Raw genomic sequence first — 23,187 nt, 5'->3', positions numbered from 1 at the left:
AATATTTTCTATGTAGGTAGAACATTTTGACCTGGTCATTTTGAAAGTAGCTCACAAGCTAAAAAAGTGTGGGCACCCCTGGGCTACAGGTTATTGTCTCCATGCAATTATTCCTGTCTAGATTGTGTGATGGGCTCTTATACTGCAATCCACTGTAAGTCTGAAGCAATGACTGTATAAAATATGGACAGAGCAGGCGGGTCTGCAAAGGGAAGCCAAAGCTCAAGTGCCTTCAACCTGCAAATGTTCTAAGGACCAATGGGTGACAACCTAACTGGATTGAAAAAGAATTCAGATTGTATGTAGGCTAACAAGAAAATGACCCCAATAACCCTCACTTAACTTTTGAGTTTTGGGTCTCTCCATCGGCATGTCCTCAAGTTATCAGTTTTATGCTTTCAGATTATCCTCCCCAGCTCCACCCTCTTGTCCAAATAATACTTGACTACAAAAACACAATATGATTACGACCATCATGATAAACTCAAGGCTACAAAACAGTAGTCCCAAAACCAAAGGCTGATGTCACAGAGGTCATTTGTTGTGTGTCAGAATTCAGAAATACCAATCTAAATGTGTCCCAGAAAGTCTGCTGGTGAAAACACAGATGGGGCAGCATACTAATGTTTGTTTCTGAATTCAAGAGTTTGATGAAGGGCACTACTTTGGTGAATTTAATAAATCGCTATTGGAGCCCTGCAGTGGAGCATATTTCATGACACAAGCAATATATAAAGTTGAAACTGAGGAAAGTATAATTCTGCTTATTGTTCACTGCGTGAACCATCCTATTGCTCCAGTGTGTTTATAACAGCATACTTCGGATTAGATGCATCTGCAATGGATAGCGTGAATTACTCCAACGTTTGGCGAGAAAAATAAATGTTGAGGAAACATTTGTTTTTCAAACAAAAACCTGAGAAACCCATTTAAGGGAAACACTCAGAGAGGACCAGGACAGTGCTCACCACCAAGCAACTGTGCCAAACCAGGCATTCACAGTACACACATAACAAAACTCTCTGAAGAATCTCCCAAAAGCTCATGGTCCAAAAAATCTTGTGTTAAATGCGGGTCCTGCTCTCGCCAAACATGGCTCTGAGTTTACAATCCCTCCAGCATTCCTCCAAATCAAGCTCCTGCAGTGTCCCACGCCAGACATCCACTCTGAACTCTGGCCATGTTGTTCATTACAGCACTGCAGACCTGCGCTGTGAGCTGCATACCTGCATCCCCATTACCTTTGGGTATTGCTAGCCACATAATTAATTAAAGTCTAATATAGCCTTGCCTGGAGAATGTGGCGGTCTGAGGGGTTGTTAACAGCAAATCAAGACTGGACCTCCTTCCTGGATCTGAGAAAATGACTCTTAACTGTAAGGGACAATTAAGTGGGAGAGCAATGTTACCTGGTATTGAGGATCTGCAGGGAAATCTTCAGTTAGGCCACACTTCTTTTCCACTGACTCTGTCTGCACTCATACCTCAGTGTTTGACACAGTGGTTACAGGCAATTGTTGAGGATTTGCTGAGGGATTGCTTCTGTGTAAAGATACTATGGCATAGTGGCATAAGCTTCTGCAAACAGTAACTACTGCAAGATCCTGATTTTAATTTAGAACATTGTATTTAATTAAAATACTTACTTAAGCAACTAAAGTGTGAAGAATGTGAGCTGTGATGCTTCTGCTCCCAGTTCAAATAAACACCTGTCAGTCACTGTTTAAGAGTATGACATCCTTTAGTTGAGGACCAATTTCTGTGGCCCTGGTTCAATATCCAGATCTTCTTCTGTTCTTAGCAAACAAACTGTGACAAAGATGCACAAAACAACATACAGTTTCCCAGAAGCTCTCAATAGAACAGGTAGGTCGCATGTGTGGCAATGATACAGCTGATGTATCCCCAGATTGCTACAGTAACTGCAGCCAAGAACACACTAAAAATGTTTTATCCAAAAGTAAAATCAAAAGACAAAACCGCCACAGCACTTAAACTTTGACTTCAATAATCATAACATCATTACCCTCCACATATATATCTGAGGCATTAAATCTGAGTTTAAAATTCCCCATTTAAACATTAAACGCATGTCTCCTGGGGTCGCGTTGCCAACCCAGCAACACAGGGGTTTGGTCATCTCTGCTCTCTGGCTGTGCAGCAAGCACCCTGCAGTTCCTCTCATCTCAATTCAAAAGTCTGTCCAGCCTCAAGTCCATCCTGTCTGTATTTGAGAATATTTGATCTCTGACAACAGTGTGCCACATCAGAGCAAGGACCAGACATCAGTAAGATATATTGCAATTAATAGATCATATTTAAGCAGTTAAGCATTTAAAGCAGTCAATTCAGTACTGAATTGACTGCTTTAAATGCTTTAGTCAATTAAAAACATCTTTTTGCCTGGATTGTTGAGATTAAACTACATGATTAGATTATAAATTGCACCATAAGGAAATTGACAAAATAAATGTGTCTCAGTTCCATACTACATTGTTAATACAATGCACAATATATAATAATCTTAATCCATAGCAGTTTTTGCAGTTGACATTAAAGAAATCATCATACCTTACTGTTTTAAACAACCAGAAAATGTTACACTATGTGCACCATCAGACATGAACTGACTATGACTTCAGAATGCCCTTACTTTCATAAATGGAAAAAACAAAAAACAGTGCCAATGCTTAGGCCAGGATCATTGAGCACTCCTGACCATTTGAATTGGCTGTTCTTAAATGACTAACCTCATGCTAATATGCCCCACAATTATATCTTAATACCAGCAATATCCAGATGGCTCATAAGGATCAAAATATTATAGACAAAGATAATACCACTGGCTTACAAAGCACCGGATACCTTGAAATCAAAGCATCAAAAGTCACACAGTGAAACCACATGTCATCTGTAATGACTTAACTTCAGTCCAAGCCATTCTCTTGGCTCAAGCTCTCCTCCAGGAGCTGATTACAAGTTCAAGAAATAACTTTCTCTTCCTCAGAGCAAGTAAAGGCCATAGCCCTGTTGATCCATGAGGAAGAGGAAGTGGACTCATCAAAGCCTTCTGATCTCTTTGAAGGTACCTTGTTTGGCATATCCCAATCCCTTGCAAGATATAGCACTGAAGGCCAGATAAAAGAAATAGTTTCAATTATCTCCCTCCTCTATGAAACACAGTGCACAAGGTGCAGGCATTATGTAGGAAGTTAAGCATTTACCTCGATAGAGAGCTGAAAATGTATCAGGTGATAAAGTGGAATGATCAGAAGCTTTGTGTTTCACAGACCTTTGTCTTTAAAATAATGAGAAACTCTATTTGAATCTTATAACTAGTTGGTTAGAAGGAAAAATCAGTAATTTGTGAAGCCTCCTTCTGGGATCACTTCACAGAATATGATGATAGTCTCAGCTTGGAGAAACTTTCTGCCCCATGTGGAGGATTGATTACCTTAGTGCTCAGCACCTATCAGTGTGTATTAGTATGTATCAGCTATAAACAAGAGATTGTCTAGTATTTCTATCGATACTGCTTCAGTCTCTTGCCCTCACAATCACTCTGGGCACAACTCCCTTTTGATATCATCCTGAAATCACAATTTGACGCCCTTTGTACTATGTTTAGCTATAGTTCACTGGTTATTTATGGTTAGTTACATACCCCCACCCCCCACACACACACAGTCACACCACTGCCATGATTAAGTAGGCAGCTGAATATTTTATTCATCTAGCATTCTTCTCATCATCTAAGTCTGGAAAAAAATAAATGCATCGCCGGAATCAGGAATCATCCATGATCCAGGAAGAGTGATAAAAAGGAGGCTATATATAGATGATGAATTACTATCCCAGGGAAAAACAGCTTTTTGAATATTTCATGGGACAGACTTTCACTTCTCTGGTGGAGACAGAGAAAGAAGAATTCCCTCTTCAAGAAAAGTTCCAATATAGATCCGTTAATTAATGTATCATCCTTGAGTCTGCCTTCTATAGATCCTTTAACTCAACAGAGATGTGGCTTAGTCACATGCATACCGCTCCATCCTCCACTGTATTATTTTTTTGTGTATTCCTGCAAGTCCCTCAAGTAAAAGTAAAGTCTTCACTTTGTGGATTGAAATGGCTGTGAGTTTGTGGCAAAACATCAAAAGCAAACAGGTGTTTATAAATCTGCTGCCTCTTGGCTTCATGCCTAATTTCCATAAAATGATGCATTAACATTTTCACTGAATATTCAGCCCTTTTTACTAGCACCCGCTTGGTTGGTCTTGTTAGTCATTCAAATCAAATTATAAAAAATGCAGATTGGTAGTGCGTCCAAGAGACAGTGCAGTGTCCTACACGTAGGCAGCATATGGTATTGGGAATACCGCTCATTCAAGTGGTTGATTGATTGGTGCGCCATTGCCACCCAGCTGTCAATCACACTTTTGCTCCATTGAACGAGACCACCAGACTCAAAACAATTGCAATATTAATATTCATGACAGGCCCATGTTTTTTCTTCAGTGTTTTTCTCATGTTGTCTTTGTTCTCACCGCACTGACGGCTCAGTTTCATGTGAATGTCACCATAACTTACTTACATAACTATTTTCTACTGTAGCTACTTCTTTGAAAGTTGCTTGTTGTTATCCGTGCTATTGTAATTCATCCTTCTTTCCTAATCTTTATAGCATCACTGTTGTCAACAACTGCAGATGGTAACATGATATTCATAGAAAAATGTTACGCTTCTTTTTTGTACTGATTGTCCAAATATATTCCCCTATAGTACTATCAGTCTGGATATCAGATGGAAGGGTAGAGGGAATAGTTGCTTGCATGTAACCCCACAAGAACACATGCCTGATGCACTTCCACTCCATCAGCCTAGTATGGGGCAGCATGGCATGAGGCAACCTGTGACAGCAAAAAAAAAAGGCCTTCCGTCAGCTCCCATGATTACACAGTACTGCAATTATGCAGCCCTCTGTCCAGTGCACTGCTTTCTCTGCAGCCTTGTTAAAGCACAGCACAACTGCGAGTTACAATAAAGAACAGTTGACACGAAAGGAGTCGTCTCCGCTTGAGTTGCGTGTTGTGTAAGTAGGAGACACCTTGCAATTCACCTGGTGGGCAACAGCTGGAGTGGCTGTTTGATTAAAACAGCTCCCTACAACCATCCAACACCCCCAGCCCCTTGGTGAATAACTAACCCGCCCCCACTCTGTGCAGGCGCTGAACATATGGGCCACACACTGGCTTTTATGATGCAGCACGAGGTAACCTCTATGCCCACTCCTCCAGTCATTCAGAGGATATTACAGTCACGTCATTGTGCCCTGCATTTTCTATGTGTAAAAGAAGGTGATGATAGAATATAATCTGCAATTTCATAAATAACATCAAGGCCCCTGAATGGCTGCATTACTTGCCAGTCAGTGATTAATCACTCAAGAGGCATTTATCATTATCCGTAACAGGATTTATTGCAGTTAAAGCAGCATGAAAGCAAAATGTAAGTCTATTCTGTTGTCGATTTAACTGAGCAGTTAAAAACTTTGAAAAGGAAATTACCATGTTTTCAAATTGTTAATGTGCTCACAAATAACAAAAGCTAACCACAAAATGTGTTATGTGTATTCATAACAGTGCATGAATGTATCAATTACTGTAAGTCGCTTTAGACAAAAGCATCTGCTAAATGCCAGTAAGTTAGTAAAACTATTCAGAAATGCTTTCCTGGCACTATATGACACTTTGATTTGCAGTTAAAAAGGAGGCTATAAATCAATAAAAGTCTGCTTTGTTAAACATATGTAAAGTCCTACCTTGTACATTGATGTCAACTAAAACAACAGCTTTTGAAATGATGTAAAAAACAAAATGACAGTGTACACATAAAATCTACCTGAGGTACATTTTCTGGTTCACAAATGAGCCACACAAATTCAGCCACTCATTAATTGTCAGTGAGCTGCTTGTTCATCTTGGTTGCATCACGCATCAAAGTCTTGGCTGTCTGCTTTCTGGCTTTGAATTAAAGTTGCTCATGTCCACAAATACAGATTTGAAAAGGGAAAATACCAAATCAGCTCTAAAACTGAGAGTTTATCTTTCTGAATGTGTCTAGGTGCATTTGTATTACAATGTCCCATCCCTACACTGGATGGCAGTGACTCCACTTTTTCACTGCCTTTGGGTCCTACTTTAACTGATCTCTTGCCAGCAGAAAACAGCCAAGAACATTTGGAAGGAAAAGTACTGTCACCTCAAATGGTTAACATGGGAATTGCCGCAAGAGCTGTAAAGACAAATGTTATCCATCACATTGATTAAATTCCTCTTAGCTGCTGTCCTTGGCCAAGTAAGTTTGTGTGAACGGCTGTGGTGCTAACAGCAGTCCCATGGCGAGTTAGTGGATTAATTAGAATTGTGCCAAATGGCTGGTCTTGTAGAAGCTCCCCATTACATCTCATGTCACCTTTCCTCCAGTTCCTCTGGTGTGCAGTGATTGTTGACGCCTTAAACATACAGTATGTAATTTCTGCCACCACCCGTCTCAATCAAAACAATGAAAGCCCATGACCTTGTAAATGGCGAGTTGTTTCTTTATTGTTAAACAACCACCGCTGTCAATGAAAATCTGACGTGACTCAGGCAGAAATGTTCACAGAAGAAGTAATACATTAAGATTTTATTAACATCACATCAGTCTCATTTACTTCCTTCCACACAATTACCTTGTATAAACCTACATATTTCTCTGTGTTTGACCATTGTTGCAAACATGCATGTACATGAACAACATGTACGCAAGTCAACAAAATGTATAACAAAGGTGTGGTCGTTTTAAGACATCAAAAATGAAGTGCAATCATGGAGTAATTCAGAATACTGTGTAGGGGAAGGTAAATGGCGTTTTTCTTGTACAGCAAAAGCTCAAAATCTATCCAGAAATCTACTTTTGAACTCCGTAGCTAAATAATTTGTGTTGTTGTTGTTTTTGTTGATTTACGATCCTACGAAAATATTAGTAATTTTGTTCAATTGTGGACCGAAAACCATATTAGCTGCCCCTCTGAGTTATCATTTTATTGCTCTTCTTAAAATATTTATTTACCTTGGAGAGGTTTGCTGAGCATGCAGCCTCATTTCAGTATCACACGCACAGAAACACAAGCTCATACTGTCACACACATTCAGTCTTTTTACTCTTAGCCACTAACAAGCTCAGCAGAACAAATAGGATACATTGTAGTTGCCCAGCTCTAAAGCACTTTAACACTATGCTAAGGTGGGTAAACTGTTAGGCACTAAGTCTCCCAGCCAGTCTAATCAAATCTCAACTGACGAACTATATTAACTGTTACACTGTCATGTTCCAATACCAAAGACTGACCTCTGATCCATACAACAAGGATTTTCTATTATTCAAAAGTTCCTGCTACGACAGACGAGCAAGCTTTGGCACAAGTCTTGTGGTGGCATGCAATCAGCTGCTGTTAATTCATCTTATTCATATTCTTGGGAAGGGTTCAAAGAAAAGATTTCCTTTACACGATTAGTCTTCACTGGGTGTGCCAACTCCACGCTAGCATTCCAAAGGCACATCTTATCGCAACCCCAATCTCCATCTTAAGTGCCCTCAGGTTACATTCATATTGAATTAGCACACATCAAAGCGATTCCACATGACAAACCTTTTAAGATTAAATGCTCTTTTAATTCTCTGATTATAAACAATTTACTCCATTGGGACAGTGTTACCTAGATGAAAAATGATAAAGATCCTATTTATCACTCTAAAGATATTATATGAAATCAACTCATTTGAATAGAATGAAAAAGGAAGATCAGAGTTGGCAAAGTACTTTGTCAAATACCTGTGATTCAAAGAATTTAATCGAGAACCTTAGTTACCATGTAAAGCAGCCAGCAGAGCTCCGGCAGATGACAGCACACAATGTGTCGTGGATATTAAGCCCATTATAAATGGTTTCTGAAAACGGTTTGAGGCTACACTGTATGTAAGAATCCCATATAGATGTCTTAATGACAGCAGAATGTATTCAGACATCTCTGCGTAGTGAGAGACTAACAAGGACACAAAGGAAGGGTCAGCATCAAAGAAATTGCCAAAGTTGAAACTACCATGTCTTGATTTATGTTTGTAAAAGGAAATGATTTATAAAAATCATGAGCTAATCGGCCTTTTCTAAAGGCTAATAGTATTAACTGCCTATGAGAAACAAACACAGATAGATGGACTGACTGTCATTATTGTCTTCAAAAGATGGATCACGTAGCTGTCTAATCAGTGGTTTAGTATGAGCGTTGAATATTTGTCAGCGTTGGTTATACCACGAGTCACTTGGACAGTCGGCATCAGTTGTTGCAGACGTTCAGTGAGATTGATTTATTTTAAGGGAGAATTGGGCTCCACCTGTCACCTAATCTTGATCGATGTGGCAGCTTTGGAAAAGCCACAGAAAAGAGTGCAGGCAGATTATAATGGATAAATACTTTTTTTGATGCTGCATGTACTGCAGAAAAACAGAACAAAAACTTACTTTGGATTAGCTAAGCACCATAAAATGACCTGTCTCCTTTAGCTATTCTCCTCCCCCTCTTGTCATTAAGCTGCCAATCAGAGTTAGGGAGTGGCTTAAGATCCAATCAATCAAGCTGATTGGGAGTGTCAGGAAGTAGCTGCTATAAGCAGCCAGAGGTTGCGCCTGTTGCAAACACCATTTAACCGACACAGCATGTTTAGCCAGCATGATAATTAGCACAAAGTCCTTGCTCATCTCCTCTCTTAAGCTTCAGCCTCAATGTAACTCAAACTGCAAATGGCACACACTACAGTGCTACTAAGATGGGTTTTCAAATGCCAACACTGACAGTGCACTTTGATATTTTTAGTTCCACTTAAACTGAAAGTGATCCTGATACTGACAAAAGTATTATTTTGTGTCTGTACTGAATAGGTTAATATCTCACATCTTTCATATATGTTACTGCAGTCTAGTGAAAACTGTACATTTTATCTGACAGTTTGGTAAACTTTTTCATTGTTCCATTGACATACAGTATATAGGCAATGTATATGGCAGGGTTTCTGCCAATGTACTTTCAGATTAAGCCAGACTGCCCACAGGGGCTGAGTTGAAGGCCGTGGACCATCTACCCCATACATCAGTTGTGTTTCATATTGTATTTCAGTGGACTAAGGCAGGGGTTCTCTAACTTTTTGGGGCCAAGGACCCCTCATAATCCTCATGCCGATTAAACATCTGTTTACTGACATTTGTACTCCTAGTTGCCCTTGGATTTATTTATATTTTAAACTTTTCAACCTAAATACTTAAGGCAAGTTTCATAGAAATTAACTTAAAAATAAATTTGAATAAACAAATGTTAACACCATTTCTATACTTATAGTGTCATTTTTATTCAGATTACATTTTGATATAGCATTTCATAGCATTTCTAATTTTCAAGTAAAAGATCTTAAAGCTTTCAGAAAATGAACAGTAACAAGACTGGCAAGTCCTCATGAACCCAATTCATTTTAAAACCAGTGAAAAGTTTACTTGAGTGGTTAAACCATAACATAATGAACTCATTCCCCTTATTGAAATTATTGGCAGGAAACTGAGCAACATCATAACAGTTTTAGTAATTAAGCCTAGTCATAAATATTTGCATTAGGCTTAGTCTAATGCAAATATCTTAAGTCTTAAAACACACAAATCAAGTCACACATAACTCACATCAATAACTCACTAAATTAGTGAGAAGGATGAGCCTGTCTCTCACTACAGTTTCTCTATTATTTGAGTGATGGTTGACAGAATCTAAGATCATCCTCTACTACAAGCCCTGTACTTTTTCTTCATTATAGTCAAAGTGGAAAATGATTCACAGAAGTACGTTGTAGAGAAGGGGAGCAATATTTTCATGGCCTCAGCAGTGAATTCGGGATACTCATGTGAGAGGGAGTGCCAGAAGTTTGCAAGATTAACTTGCTGGAATTGGGCCTTCAATTATCTATCACAGGATAGATAAGTCCATCAGCTGCTCTTCTGCCTTACCTATCAGGCCATTTGCTGTTGCAACTGGTGCAAAGGGATCGCACACCTAGTCCCAGGCATCAGTGTTCACATTTGAGAAGTATGAGCTGACCCAAAGCTCTGTCCCAAGCACAGCTTCACACATTTCAACTGCCGCTGGAAGCACATGTTCTTGTCCACTTGAAGGTGGCTTCTTACTTTCTGCGATCCATTGAGCGACCAAATATGAAGCCCTCTGTGCTTTTTCTGAAGTTGTAACCAGGTTCACCAGTCATGTTTTCTGAAGCATGCATTCCTCACTCTTTCAGCGGAAAATATGTTTTGCTTTGTCCTTAAACCCCGGGTGCTTCGTCATCAGATGCTACTTTAGCTTGGTGGGCTTCATGGCTTCGTCAGGTAGCACCTGAAGACACACGACACATTTTGGTCTTCCGTCGCTGTTCTCAGTAAAGCCAAGCTCAAGATAACTGTTGTCATATCTTCTCAGTTTAGCTGGTTTGGGCTTAGCATCGGTCTTAAACAGGTATCCATAGCCACTATCTAGCTAATCATCAGCAAATTGTACACTAAGTGCATCCTGAGCAAAGTGATGCGAGTGAGTGATGTGTATCAGATTTACGTGATACAGTCATATGAGAGTTTTGATTGGCCCAAAGTGGGAGAAATTGGATCAGTATTTTCTTTATTGGCACAGTGGTTCCCATGTGTACTTACACAATTTTTAATAATATGGCATAAATTTAATAATTTATTGCTAATTATTTTGCGGACCCCCAAGCTATGGCTTACGGACCCCAGTTTGAGAACCCAGTAAATTGTTTGGCACACAGTAAACTGGAGCAGAGGACCGAAAACAGGGCCTCCTTTTCTATTCACTCAATTGCCAATTAGTTTTTGAAAAATTGAGATTCTGAATTAAATCGGTATCAAAATGTCATGTCATCTTTAAGGCCCTGGCAGGCTGCCATGCCAGTCCTGCTGGACCCTAGCAACAGATACTTTCCATCAGGCCTCACAGCTTTTCAGCAGGAAACTCTGATCTAACAAGAGTTTCCAAAAAAAAACAATCTACACGCTATAAAACTTTACAAAAAACATTGTGAATAAGTATGTGTGCCATAACTCATACAGGAAGCACTAGTGAAGTAGTGTCATCCTTGAAACATCATTATTGCTAAATATAGTCAAGCTAGTGAGTTGCCATAGCTGGGTAGTTAGCTGGTTGTGAGATACAATTGTGACTCAGACGGTTTTCACAATCATTCATGAGCAGGATGAGCCATCACATTCTGTATACTACACATAGGCTTAACACACTGCAAACCATCCTCCTAAATGAAAAGTTTGCTTTGAAGAGGGTAAGACTAACAAGACTAATACGAGGATAAGGTTTTAGAGTATGGCTTCACAATGCCATGTTAAAAATGACTTGTCTTTCATTTCCCCCATGCAAGAGGAGGACCTGCTTGGGCAAAAGACAGTCAACATAAGCAGGTTTTCTGCCAAACCTAGATATCTGAATAAGAGTTGGAAAACTTTATTGTAAAGTTATAGCTAAAAGCAGCCCGGCACAATAACGGAATCTCAAATCCTTCCTGAAGCAGCTGCTATGAAATGAATTATGCAAGGAGAGAAAATAACAAGTGCAAAATGAAAAAAAGGAAAATCAGTGACAAAACTGACGTGCAAACGACCACACCAACATATGGCTGACAGGCCCATATGGCTTAAATACAGCATTTCCTAAAAGTTCAGAAGCAAGCTTATTCTACGGTCAGATCAAACCAGTATTGCCAAGTTGGCAATTTTGTTGCTAGATTTGCTTATCCTTCGAGCAACTTAATTTCAAAAAAGCAAAAATGTTGCTCTTACTCCAAACATTGGGGAAAAGGCAAGAAATATGTATTACATGTAATTCTTTGCCATGCTTGCATATTCAGCATAAGCAGAAACACAGCAATACACGGCTCCTCTGCCACAGCGCTGGAGTCTCTTCCTCTGTTTCTGTGCCATATGCAGGCAGTCAGTAAGGTGTGATGTGTGGGGCAGGCAGGAGGATGACACTAATCGCAGGAGTGGGAGTTCAGTTGGTTGTGGTGAGTTTCTGTGGTTATGTTGTTGCTCTCTCTCTGAAATGTTTTCAGTGCAGGAGTTTGTAATAATCTAAATCTCATTTGAGCTTCTCTATCATTCTTTCTTTTTGGATCTCTGAATTTCGGTGTTCTATAGCTAGTAAATATGTAAATATAATGAGAATACGAGAATGAGTGTACAATGTCATCTGGCCACTCAAGCAACTTCTGGAGCCTATGCCAGCTATTTACAATGAAAAAGAGTTGGCAACAATACCTACATCCATCCTACTCTGAAAACACTGTTTGGCTGGCTGACAAATGAGAAGCCTGCTTTACAAAGGTGTGTGATGGTGAAAGGCAGTAAACTCTTCATTATGTGCTGATAGAATAATGTGAGCATTAAAACAAAAATGATGATACAGAAGCCGCTGAACTGTATTCAAACCAACCTGTATGTATGTATGTATGTATGTATGTACGTACGTAATGTTTGCTTCTGCAAACCACAGACATGTTGAAACTTGTATGCCTGTTACATGTACAGTCTATAATATGGTGACAATTCAGCGCTTATGGTCTGGTTAGGTTTAAGATCAAAATCCATTTGCTTATGGTGAAGAAAAAATACCTGGTTTTGTCGCCACAAACACGGCTGTCCCTGTGTCTAATTAAAAATACCCTATTTTTTTACCTATTACACAGCTTGAACATGTTTCACTCTCACATTATAAATATCCAGTGGTTTGGTGCTTGTAATTGTTGAAACACCAGCTCTGACAGCCGTCACACCTAGCCATCATGACACCACCATCGACTTCACACGTGTGCTCAAAGTGTTATGGTAAATATTGTAGAAGCGTTGATATAAGAAACATACTGATTTAATGCATCTGTGGTTTACAGAGACATATAATGCTACCAAATCCTCATACAATGATTACACATAAGCATACAAAATATTATATTAAAAGCAGCTTTTTATTAAAAAAAAAAAAAAAAACACACACTACACATGCCCACATCAAATAAGTCACAGACATTAACGCCACAAGATGAAGCTGCTATACAGAGAAAATGTGCCAGCAATAAAGTTATATGCCTCTCTACTTCTCTACAGTTAGTATGACATACTCAATGCAAATATAACATTTACATGGTAAACCTCAGATCAGCCTACACCACTAATCCACACAAGGGATTGCTGCTCTAACAAGCAAAAGGATTTGCGCGATTTGCAAGAAATGACATTTTTATTGCAAGGGCTTTATATTGCTACTGTACTGCTTTGCTTATTTACAGCATACAGGTTAAAAGGTTTTAAATACTTCATACGGCTGTCACGTCTTACTATGCAACTGAAGCTGCAGCTGACACTTCTTTCGTAGCTTTGCCAGGTTTTCCACAGAAATTACCAGCAAATAGTAAAATGGGCTCCTAAGTAAAAAACAGTCCCCATAGCCATGTTTTTAAGAGGTTGCAGAGCCAGCATAGGCAAATGCTAGGGGTACCGTCATATATATATATACTATATATAAAATCACACTGCCATTATTAGTCTATATCAGTCTTATGTATATATATATATATATTTTTTTTTTTTTATTAAAATGTTAACATGCAATGGCCTCTCATCTCTCTTCAAATGCACTTTTAAAATATTTCAGCACCACCCACGTGACACAACATCAAGTGCTCCTGTCCCTCTACCTCAGCACAGCATGGTGACACAGCATCAGGACTAAAGGCTGCACCAACAGACCTGCTGACTGGCCATCTCTTCTAACTGACAGATATGAGAGGTAGTTCACAGAGGACCATTTCAAATGAAAAAGCAGTTACAGTAATCCTTCCCAAAAACAAATTTGAGAGAGTGTCAACATGACTTTTGTGACAGTCTTGGTCAATGCTGAAAAAAATCAAAAGAATCTGGCTGATGTACTCAAACAGAAATGATAGCTTGCACTGCTTCTGCTGCTAAATATTTTCTCCAAAAGAGTACAGACTTAATAAGGAAGGACTAAAGGACTGGAACAATGCAAGCCACTTGCTGAAGGTTCAGGAGGATAGCCAGGAGCACAATACCAACATGGCAACATGGAAGGAGTTGGAGGTCGTTTTGCAAAGCGGCTGAGAATAGATAAGCAAGAGATGGCACCCTGAGGCTGAGAGATAATATGTTAGCACAAAGCTTTATTTATATTGTATATATTTATCACTTGTTTCTTTCTTCAGTTATTATTTGGTCAGATATTTTTGACTTAAAAGAAATAAAAACTTGAATGCATACATGCAGTTTCTGTATGAGTGTTTGAAAATTGATTGTGAAATTGACTGCGATGCAAGGGGAGCCAGCAAACATCTTGCCTAGGGCACCAAATTGCTCAGGGCCGGCACTGAGTTGATGTCTTCTCTTAACAAGGTTACCGTATAGATAGTTTCATAACTGAAGTAACAGGGTTTCTGCAGGTTTGAACAAGTCAAATTTAAGACTTTTTAAGACCTTTTTGAGAAAATTTTGAACTAAATTTAATACCTACATGTGGTACGAAAACGTAAGGAAAAGTGTGGTCCCAGAATTACTTTAAAAAATAACCAACTTTTTACAACCAAATCTGTTGCTAAAATGTTTAGAAACGGTGTTCAAAATCCAAAGCACCTTGCAGTTGAGCCAGATGGTTTGAATGTCACTTGAATGCGAGAAGCAAGAGGCAGCGCAGAGTTCGGGTTGAGTAGAACTAGATGAAACTGGACTGGGAACTGGTGACAAAGGCAAACAAAAGTGTGTGATAGTGTGACTTCGCTGGAGACTTGTGGTGTTTTATGTGAGACACCAGCGCTTTAACAACAAGTGTGCCCAAGTTGAGGGTCCTCTTGCAGAGCGTACACTGTGCTTCAGATTCATTATGAGGTTTGGATTTTAACCAACTGAGTTCTGGTTATTCAAGCCAACGCTTATTAAATTTACACTTTCCAATAGTTGTAGCAGATTTCGTTGTCAAAGTCTTTCCCAAACTGGCAAAGTGTGCAGTGATCAATTCCAACCAGGCTGTTGGCAAAATGTCATTTACGTTCCCGGTTACTTCAGAAAGCAGTAAAACACACGGAACAAACTGTGGACTTCACCGACACATTTCCCCAAAACAAAACAAAAAAAGGTGATGACGGAAGTAGTAAATTAACATACATATTTAAGACCTAGCTAAATTTAAGACATATATGCAAAATATGGACATACTTTAGACTTTCTAACACTTTTTAAGTCCCAGCAGAAACCCTGAGTAAGTACTACCAACAATAATACCAAGGTTATGAACAGAGCTTGCAGCCAGAGAGAGAGGTTTGCATTGATTACCGGAGTGGCCAGCTTGAGTAGAGAATATGACCCGAGCCCCTAAGCCATCTCTCCATCACTCCTCCCTCCCTCTCAGCAGAACCAGTGCTGTCTGTCTCCCTGAGCTGTCAATAGACCCTGATGGGCCTTTTAGACACTTATCAATATTTAACCAGCCTCCCCCATTGACTCAGCAATTACTGCCTAATTGATTTGAGATTGATTATCATCAGCACCATAATGGCAGTGTCGGTCAGTGGCAAGTGCTGATAAAAATCCTTGGTGTAAAATTAAATTATCTTTTTATGCAACCAGAGTGTGAAATGTGTGTGTGTGTGTGTGTGTGTGTGTGTGTGTGTGTGTAAGTGTGTAAGTGTGTGAGTGTGTGTAAGTGTGCGTGTGTTTTGTGTAAAAAATGAAAAGCAACTGTACCATGTCACGGTAGAATCTTCCACACTTCTGTATCCCTTCTCAGTTGCTTCCAGTAATGTATCCTCTTGCAGTTTTCAGCTCAGCTTGGTGCTTACACTCTTAACATGCATCTACCAGTCTTCCTTGGCATGACTGAAACAGAGACACAAATTTATGGAAAAAAGTTCATATGTACTGTATGAGAGAGAAGTGAGAAAGTCACTATGACACACAAGTCTTTCAGATGATATAAAAAAACATGTATGGGGCAGGGCTAAAGACTAACAGCACCAGCAAATGTGTCCGAAGAATGGAGATATTCAGGACAAAAGCAATTTTTTTGTAATGAGTAATCAGTAATCATAACTGTCACTTTGCACATCACAAACTGAACCAAGCACTGACTACAGTGGAGAGCATCTTCTTGGACACACCACTGTGTCAGGTCTAGTTACTCTGACTGGCTGGCTACTCAGTACGAGACCTTTGAAAAATATGACACATTAAAATCTGAGAGGACACAGCGAACTCAATATCGATGGGAAAATCAGCATTTTTTTAATGCTGCATTGTGAACAACAAATCTTGAAATTTGTAGTTTGTATCACAGGTTCTCTGTTAAAAATGTTATCTAAGCCTACACTGATATCAAATACATAAATTATGTAGTGATGAGTAATTTTTTTGGACTTAAAATTTGCCCTCCAAAGCCACAGAAGACAACTAACTTCATATTCCACAATATGAATCATAATTGTAAAATTTCTTGACAGATATAAGTTAAATAGTTTGGAACAAATAATGCATTTTGAACAGAAAGCATCACCAAATCTGATCACAGTAAGCGCCTCATTGATGTCAGTTCTGTGTGTCCATAACTGAACCACACACGGTTGTTGAGGCTGGTATGTCCAACTGTCTGCTATATGAGTAATAAACACATCAGCATTTTCCGCCCGCATCTTTGGAGTGTGGAGTGATCAGACCATCAAACAAATTCATGAGACTGTCGATATCACATCATTTTATAGAAATTCATCATCAAAGCTGCCATGTTTCCCTTTTGAGAGCTATGAGAGCTCTTTTCTTTCCTCAAAAAAAAAAAGTCAATAGTTATTACTAGTAACAATTCTGACTAATCAAAGCTTTCTCTATTCTGTGTGTGTGAGTGTATATTGTGTATGATTGAACAGCAAGGGAAAGCTGTCACATTCATTGAGCTCTAGCCAAAGCTTTAGATGAGTCTCTGATGTTCCCTCTGAAATCTTTCTGGACATTGTGACTGCTGACATTCATAATTTCAGCGTTAATGTCTTACACATCCCCAAGTTCTTTGTGAAATCCTATGGATACGAGTATAGAATGATTTAATGGGTTATGAAATTGTATTTCTCTTCATGATTTTGTTGCAGAAACAACTGACTGTGGGAAAGCACATTTAGTTCACTTGCTTTCTTTGTCTGAATCCCACCAGGGACAGATTAATTGACTGCAGCGTGTCAGATTACAGTTAACACTTCTTTATCACAGATGCAGCAAAAGCTGGAAACATACTAATGTTTATGTTTATTATAAGTAATATGGACTGACAACTCTTAAAGGGACATGCTTGGATTCATTGGATTTCATTCAGAATGCAAAATAATGTTCACTCTGGTTTCAGTTCATCAGTGTCAGATGTTTGTCCCAAAACAAGACATCTGAAGTTGTCAATTTGGCCTCTGTGAAACTTGTGAGGGCAATTTCCACCATCTTCTCACATTTCTTCTTTCTATTCTAATTCCTGACATTTTTTATACATATAGCATATACTGGACATTTTATAATCAATTAAAAGGACATTACATTAAACTGTATTAACAGACTAGATTGATTGACTGACTGACTGTTGAAATTACCTACAATTGATTCCATTGAGTCATTATAGGTTTTTTATATATTGTCATGTTATGCTTGAAGCATGTCTTAATATTACTTTCATATTATAAAAATATACTTACTTTCAACTTGAGCAAAGGATAGAAATATATTTCTTTGCTAGTTGAATCTTACAGAAATGTCTCACCTGGTATCATCTGGTGCTTTGAAACTGTCAATAAAACTCTCCCTGCTCTGCCAGTGGACACCTTCCTACAGAGGAGACAGTGAAGAACGAGGGACATGCGTCACGAAGCATCATTCACGGGAGCACAGCAACCTTAGCTAACCTAAGTTCATAATTAGCCATAAACATAAAGTCACTCAGAGTTACAAGATATCAAACTCAACTCGAAGAAATTAGCATTAAACAGTAGGCCACGGAGATTTTTTTCTCCAGGGCTTTCCAGAAAAAAAAGAGAAAAAAAAAAACACTTAAAAGCCGCCATGATTCATGCTTTTAAGCTAATTAAATATTAGAACGCAACAACAAAAAGAGGAAAAATACTTTGCATAGAACAACAAAATAGTTCTCTCGTGTTTTCAACAACGCTGTTTTTCTTTCGGAAACACAAACAACCCCGACTCGTTCTTCCGTACTCACATGTTTCCAGAGGACGGCGTCGTGTTTGTCAACGTTGAGGCACGCAGGAGGGCGCACGGGGAGAGAAGTTTCTCTCCAACTTCACTGGCACCACGTCCGACTGTGATGACGTCATCGCGTGTTGAAGAGGCGCTCGGCGCGTGGCAGAAACTCTGGATTAGATTTTGAGGGCGCAGGTGGAAGTCGCTCAGGCGATTGTGTCTCCGTTATACTGCGCAGTGGATGGAAGTCACTGAGCAGCCCCTACATTTACCTGAGCAGCCTACTGTATTTAATCTGAGGCAGGTAGGCCCACATCAGGAGTATTAAGGAGTATGTATCATTAATAAATAATCAGTGAAATATATTAAATAGCCTAGTGTGTTTAAGTAGTTGTGTTTGGTTTAAATGCCTGAAATAAGGTTTGCGGTCACCACAGGCTTAAGATATAGACACTTTTTGTTCTACAATATAAAATCCATCATTAAATGACCCATCGTTAAATTTAGTTAGGAAACGCTGACATGTCCTAAAAATCACACCGAACACAGAGACTCATCTACTTACTAATCCATATTTACAGGACAACTTTAGTAACAAACTATTCTAACTATAACCTTAAAACTTGTAGATCAATTTACAGAAAACGTGCATAGTAACGTAACTGTGTAGCAACACACTTAGCGGTGGTGATGTTTATAGTCATGTGAGCGCGGCGTAGTCTGTTTCTAGCCTAAGAGTAGTTCTTACATCTTGCAATTTCATTTATGCTTCAAAAATCTGCTGTTCATCTGTGAAGGTCATATTGCTGACCAAAATTTTTAAGTGTCATAAATTTGTGTCATTTGTGTTATTTTCCGGCGATATTTCAAAATCCAATCAAAAAGTCTTTTTGGCTTTTTGTCAAGGGAACCAGGTCCATGCTAACTTCTTAGCCCACAAAAATAAATCATTGCTACACCAGTCTATTGTGCGCCAATTAGCATGCACCTGCCACACAAGACCCCAGAACAGTCAAACCTTTATAATCTGGTCATTATTTATAGCCTATTTTTATTTATTTATTTTATTATTATTTTTTTATTTTAATGAATAGGACTGTTGTGGTTGTTGTGATGTTATTAGTTGTTATCATTTGCTGATGTGCAAATCCAAAATAAATCAAACCAATTAAAGACATTCTACTGAAGTACTCGGATGAAAAGCAATATTACTGCATATGAATTTGTCAGTGCTCTTCTTTGTCAGCAGGCATTTCTAACAAGGACCAAACTCCAAATAAGCACATGGACGCATACCGAAGGTTGAGCTTAGTGCTTTGGTGCGAGCGGAGATAAAGTATATAATATTTACCCGCAGAGCCGCAGAGCAAGGGTTAGGAACAAAGTAAGTGCTATTCAGTGCTCCTCTTTGAACATGACAGCTTAGCAGGAGAGGGCGGCTGCGAGGACCAATGCAGGTCATTAGCCCGCTGAAATACCTTAAGCTTAATTTATTTCTGAAGTGATTATGACTGCACGATAGGCTAATTAGGAGCTCTGCTTAACATTTTACAGAGACTGTTTGTAAAGCATTAACTTCCACTGATTAAATACGCAATCCTTGATGAGTGCTCGCCTGTGTGTTTGACAGAGGACCTTGTCGTAGCTGCATGCAAATTCAAACACTGCATTTAGGTGTTTTATAGGATGATGAGCAGTCAAGTGTGTATGTATCAATTACTGTGAAAAGATCCACCCATTTCAAAGGACTAATGAGCGTGTGCGCACAGGTAATAGCCAGAGCTTCTTCTCGACAAAGACACGGGACGTGAAGTCATGAGTCTTTTGTCTCACGGTGCCAAAGAAGGAAAGGTTTTCTTACGTGTACATCACGTAATTTTTTTTTTTTCATCTCTAACCTTTTCTGCTTAACCTATCTGCTTACACTGATTTGATTTTGTCCATTCTGCCATCCCCCCTCATCCTCCATCTTTTCCTAGCATCTTCCTACTGTCCTTCACTTACCCATTCTTTAAAAGTCATCTCAGGTTAGCCGGAATGTCACATCGCTCAAGTGTGCCCTCTGGGGCATCTGCTGTTATTTTAAGGGGTCATGTACATTTATCCAAGCAATGAATAAAGAAGCACCCAAAGGCTGGAATAAGAGGCCTGAGCAGAGCCACAGCCGAAAGGATGAAAAACAACATTTACTTTGGAGAAGTGGGTTTCAACAAGGAACCTTTTTAAAGGTCATTGGTCAGAGATGGCCGTCACCTGTCATTAGCTGACTTTTGGCCCGGCTCAATGGACCTGACACTCTTCGCCATCCACCCAGGAGACCACAACCAGAGACTTACAGAGATTTTTCAATAAGAGGAAATCCATTGTAAGGCTTTCAATAACATATAAAATCCACCCTTGATGTGTGAGCAGGAATATTTCAAACCACTCCCCCCCGCAAAAAAAACCCTGCAACAGCATTCAAAGCCATCACAGCAAACAAAGCTTCACTGGAATTCACACTAATTAAATTCTTTTAGGGTCAGCGGCTCCCTAAGGTGCTGTGACACCTATTCAATCGTAAGGGAAACTCTGGAGAGACAGATTGAAAACAGTCGGCTCTGAATAAATGCAGCCAGAGCGTTTGCTTCTACTCATGTCTGGACGTGGCGGGATTGTACTGACAAAAAACAATCACATCAGGTTTCATCATTTTACAGTATGGAATCATTTTAATTAACTGAGATGTATACACAGGGGGAAAAAAAGGCAAGCGCAAAGAAAGTGCAGCCTTTTCTTGACCATTAGCCGCTGCCTGGAATGCTTGCAGTGGGTGTAGTGCTCATTAAGTAGTGATATAAAGCACAATCTCATAATGACTAAAGATCTGTTGTCTGGTAAGCACTAACAAAACGATTGATTCGTAAGCAGAGAAAGAGTGGAGGCCAAGAGGAAAGAGAGAGAATTATAATGAGAGCGTGAGAGAGGGAAGGAGGGAGAGGCATTTAGTTGGCAGACAGTTTCCTGATTCAGCCAGGCTGGAGAGCAGGGGTAGCTGTCTTCTTCCATGTACCTCATCTATCACTGCCTATTTCTAGGAGACTCACCCGTTTCCCTCACCACACACACAGATGGAAGGGAGTGAGAATTCAATCTTTCCCTGCCTCACAGTCATCTGCAGAAATGCATTCGTTCGCCCTTCGCGGCAGGGCCCCAAAACCTGCCAATAATCGTCCACCAGGCTGGGAAAGAATCACTGCAGGTACCGAGCTTTCCTCATGTGATCTATTTCCAATCTGTAAAGTCCCACAGGTAGATTAGGGACAAGTGGAAACAGGCTTGAAGGAGTGGCGGTGGTCTTCAACAGCAGGGATACTGTGGCACTTGTGTAAAAACACACACACAGTATACTTTTCAGGAGCCCAGAGTCATATTCATCACAAGGAAAGTACATGTTTTAGATTTGGGGAATATTGATGACAATGCCTTAGTTAACCTATTAACATGGAGGAAACTATTTCCAGATAAAGAGACAGAGAAACTCTTCCCTGTTGCAGCAAGACCGATGTGAATCTTCTTCAATCTTACAAAGCTTTCTGGTCCGAAACGTCAACAACACAACAGCTGTGAACATAACTGTGACATTGTTGAGCAAAGAGCTGCACATGTTCCTGGCTAGTTGCTGAATTGCTAAAGAAGTGTAGGTCTATGATCCACAAGTTGTATACTCCTAATGTCTTATGTTCTGAGGGGGTCTAAGTTACAAAGGCCCTATGCTCCCAGAGTCCTATGTTCCCAGGATATTATTTTCCCAGAGTCCTATGTTCCCAGGATATTATTTTCCCAGAGTCCTATGTTCCCAGGATATTATTTTCCCAGAGTCCTATGTTCCAGGGGCCCTAAATTCCCAATATCCTATATTCTCAGGGTCCTGAATTCCAAATGACCTATGTTCCAAGGGTCCTTTGTTCTCAGTGTCTTTCGTTCTGAAGGTCTTATATTACCAATGTTTCCCCAGTTTCCCCAATTAAATATTCTGTTGCAGACAGACATTAACATTAAGCATCATTGCTTCATTGCTCTGGGAAACCCCTTTTAAAAACAGTAATGTGATTAACTGTTAAGAAAAAATATAGATTAAAGCTGCAAGCAGCGATGAACGGGCCCTCACAGTCCACGAGCGTTGTGGCATGCTGCTGTCGGGGCTTGTTCACCCAACACCTTACGTTAAGGAAGTCGTTACTTTATAATTTGGTGGCCTGCTCCCGTCAGTATCAAATGATGTATGCTGAAGTCAGAAGAACTCCCTGCAATCTACAGAAATTCAAAATGGACTACAGGTGAAAAATCCCTCAAACTGAATTGTGGTCAGTTATGTTTTGATTATTGATTTGCAGTCCACGTGCGTTGGGCGGCGGCGCTGTCGGAGGTTGTGCTCACTTTTTAGTTGCATGTCATCTTGTAGTGTATGATATGGAAAAAAAAAACAAAACTATAAATGTCATGTAAATAGGATGATGTTTGTCTGAATTCCTGTGTCCAGTAGGTGGCGCTATTGATATGATATGACAGTACTGATGCACGGAGGTATTCAGGGCAACATGGTATACATGTGTGATGAAATTGGTGAACATGGGAAGTTGTATGTTGAAGTTATAAGGACTTGATGCTTTATTGCGAAGCATGAAAATGGATCGCACCATGACACCCACCATGTTTGACAGAGGAGAAAGCTTTTGATAACTTTTCATGCTCAAGATTTGAGGATGAGTGAACTATAAGTCAACATTTTGGCATTCCATATGTGCTAATAGGACAGCCTGCAC

The 23,187-nt window shown here is 39.6% G+C and overlaps 1 protein-coding gene across 17 annotated transcripts in view; it reads right to left on the bottom strand.

The window, feature by feature from the left end:
- ntng1a (netrin g1a) overlaps positions 1-18,753 on the bottom strand; it is a 270,500-nt gene extending 251,747 nt beyond the window's left edge. For 6 of the 17 annotated variants that reach the window (XM_037078798.1, XM_037078802.1, XM_037078800.1 and 3 more), the window contains exons 1-3: positions 18,402-18,548; positions 17,946-18,010; positions 15,902-16,033 (exon numbers count right to left, since the gene is read on the bottom strand). The gene's annotated coding sequence lies outside the window, so the exon portion shown is untranslated. Of the gene's footprint in view, positions 1-4,636; positions 4,908-9,331; positions 10,467-13,771; positions 14,266-15,901; positions 16,034-17,945; positions 18,011-18,401 lie in introns of those variants that run through there. The other 11 variants (XR_005071431.1, XR_005071432.1, XR_005071434.1 and 8 more) reach the window with 7 other exon arrangements.
- Between the last annotated feature and the right edge of the window lie 4,434 nt (positions 18,754-23,187).

Source organism: Acanthopagrus latus, chromosome 19, assembly GCF_904848185.1.
Source record: "Acanthopagrus latus isolate v.2019 chromosome 19, fAcaLat1.1, whole genome shotgun sequence".
NCBI lineage: Eukaryota > Metazoa > Chordata > Actinopteri > Spariformes > Sparidae > Acanthopagrus > Acanthopagrus latus.
This window is presented reverse-complemented; position numbering and strand designations above follow the sequence as displayed.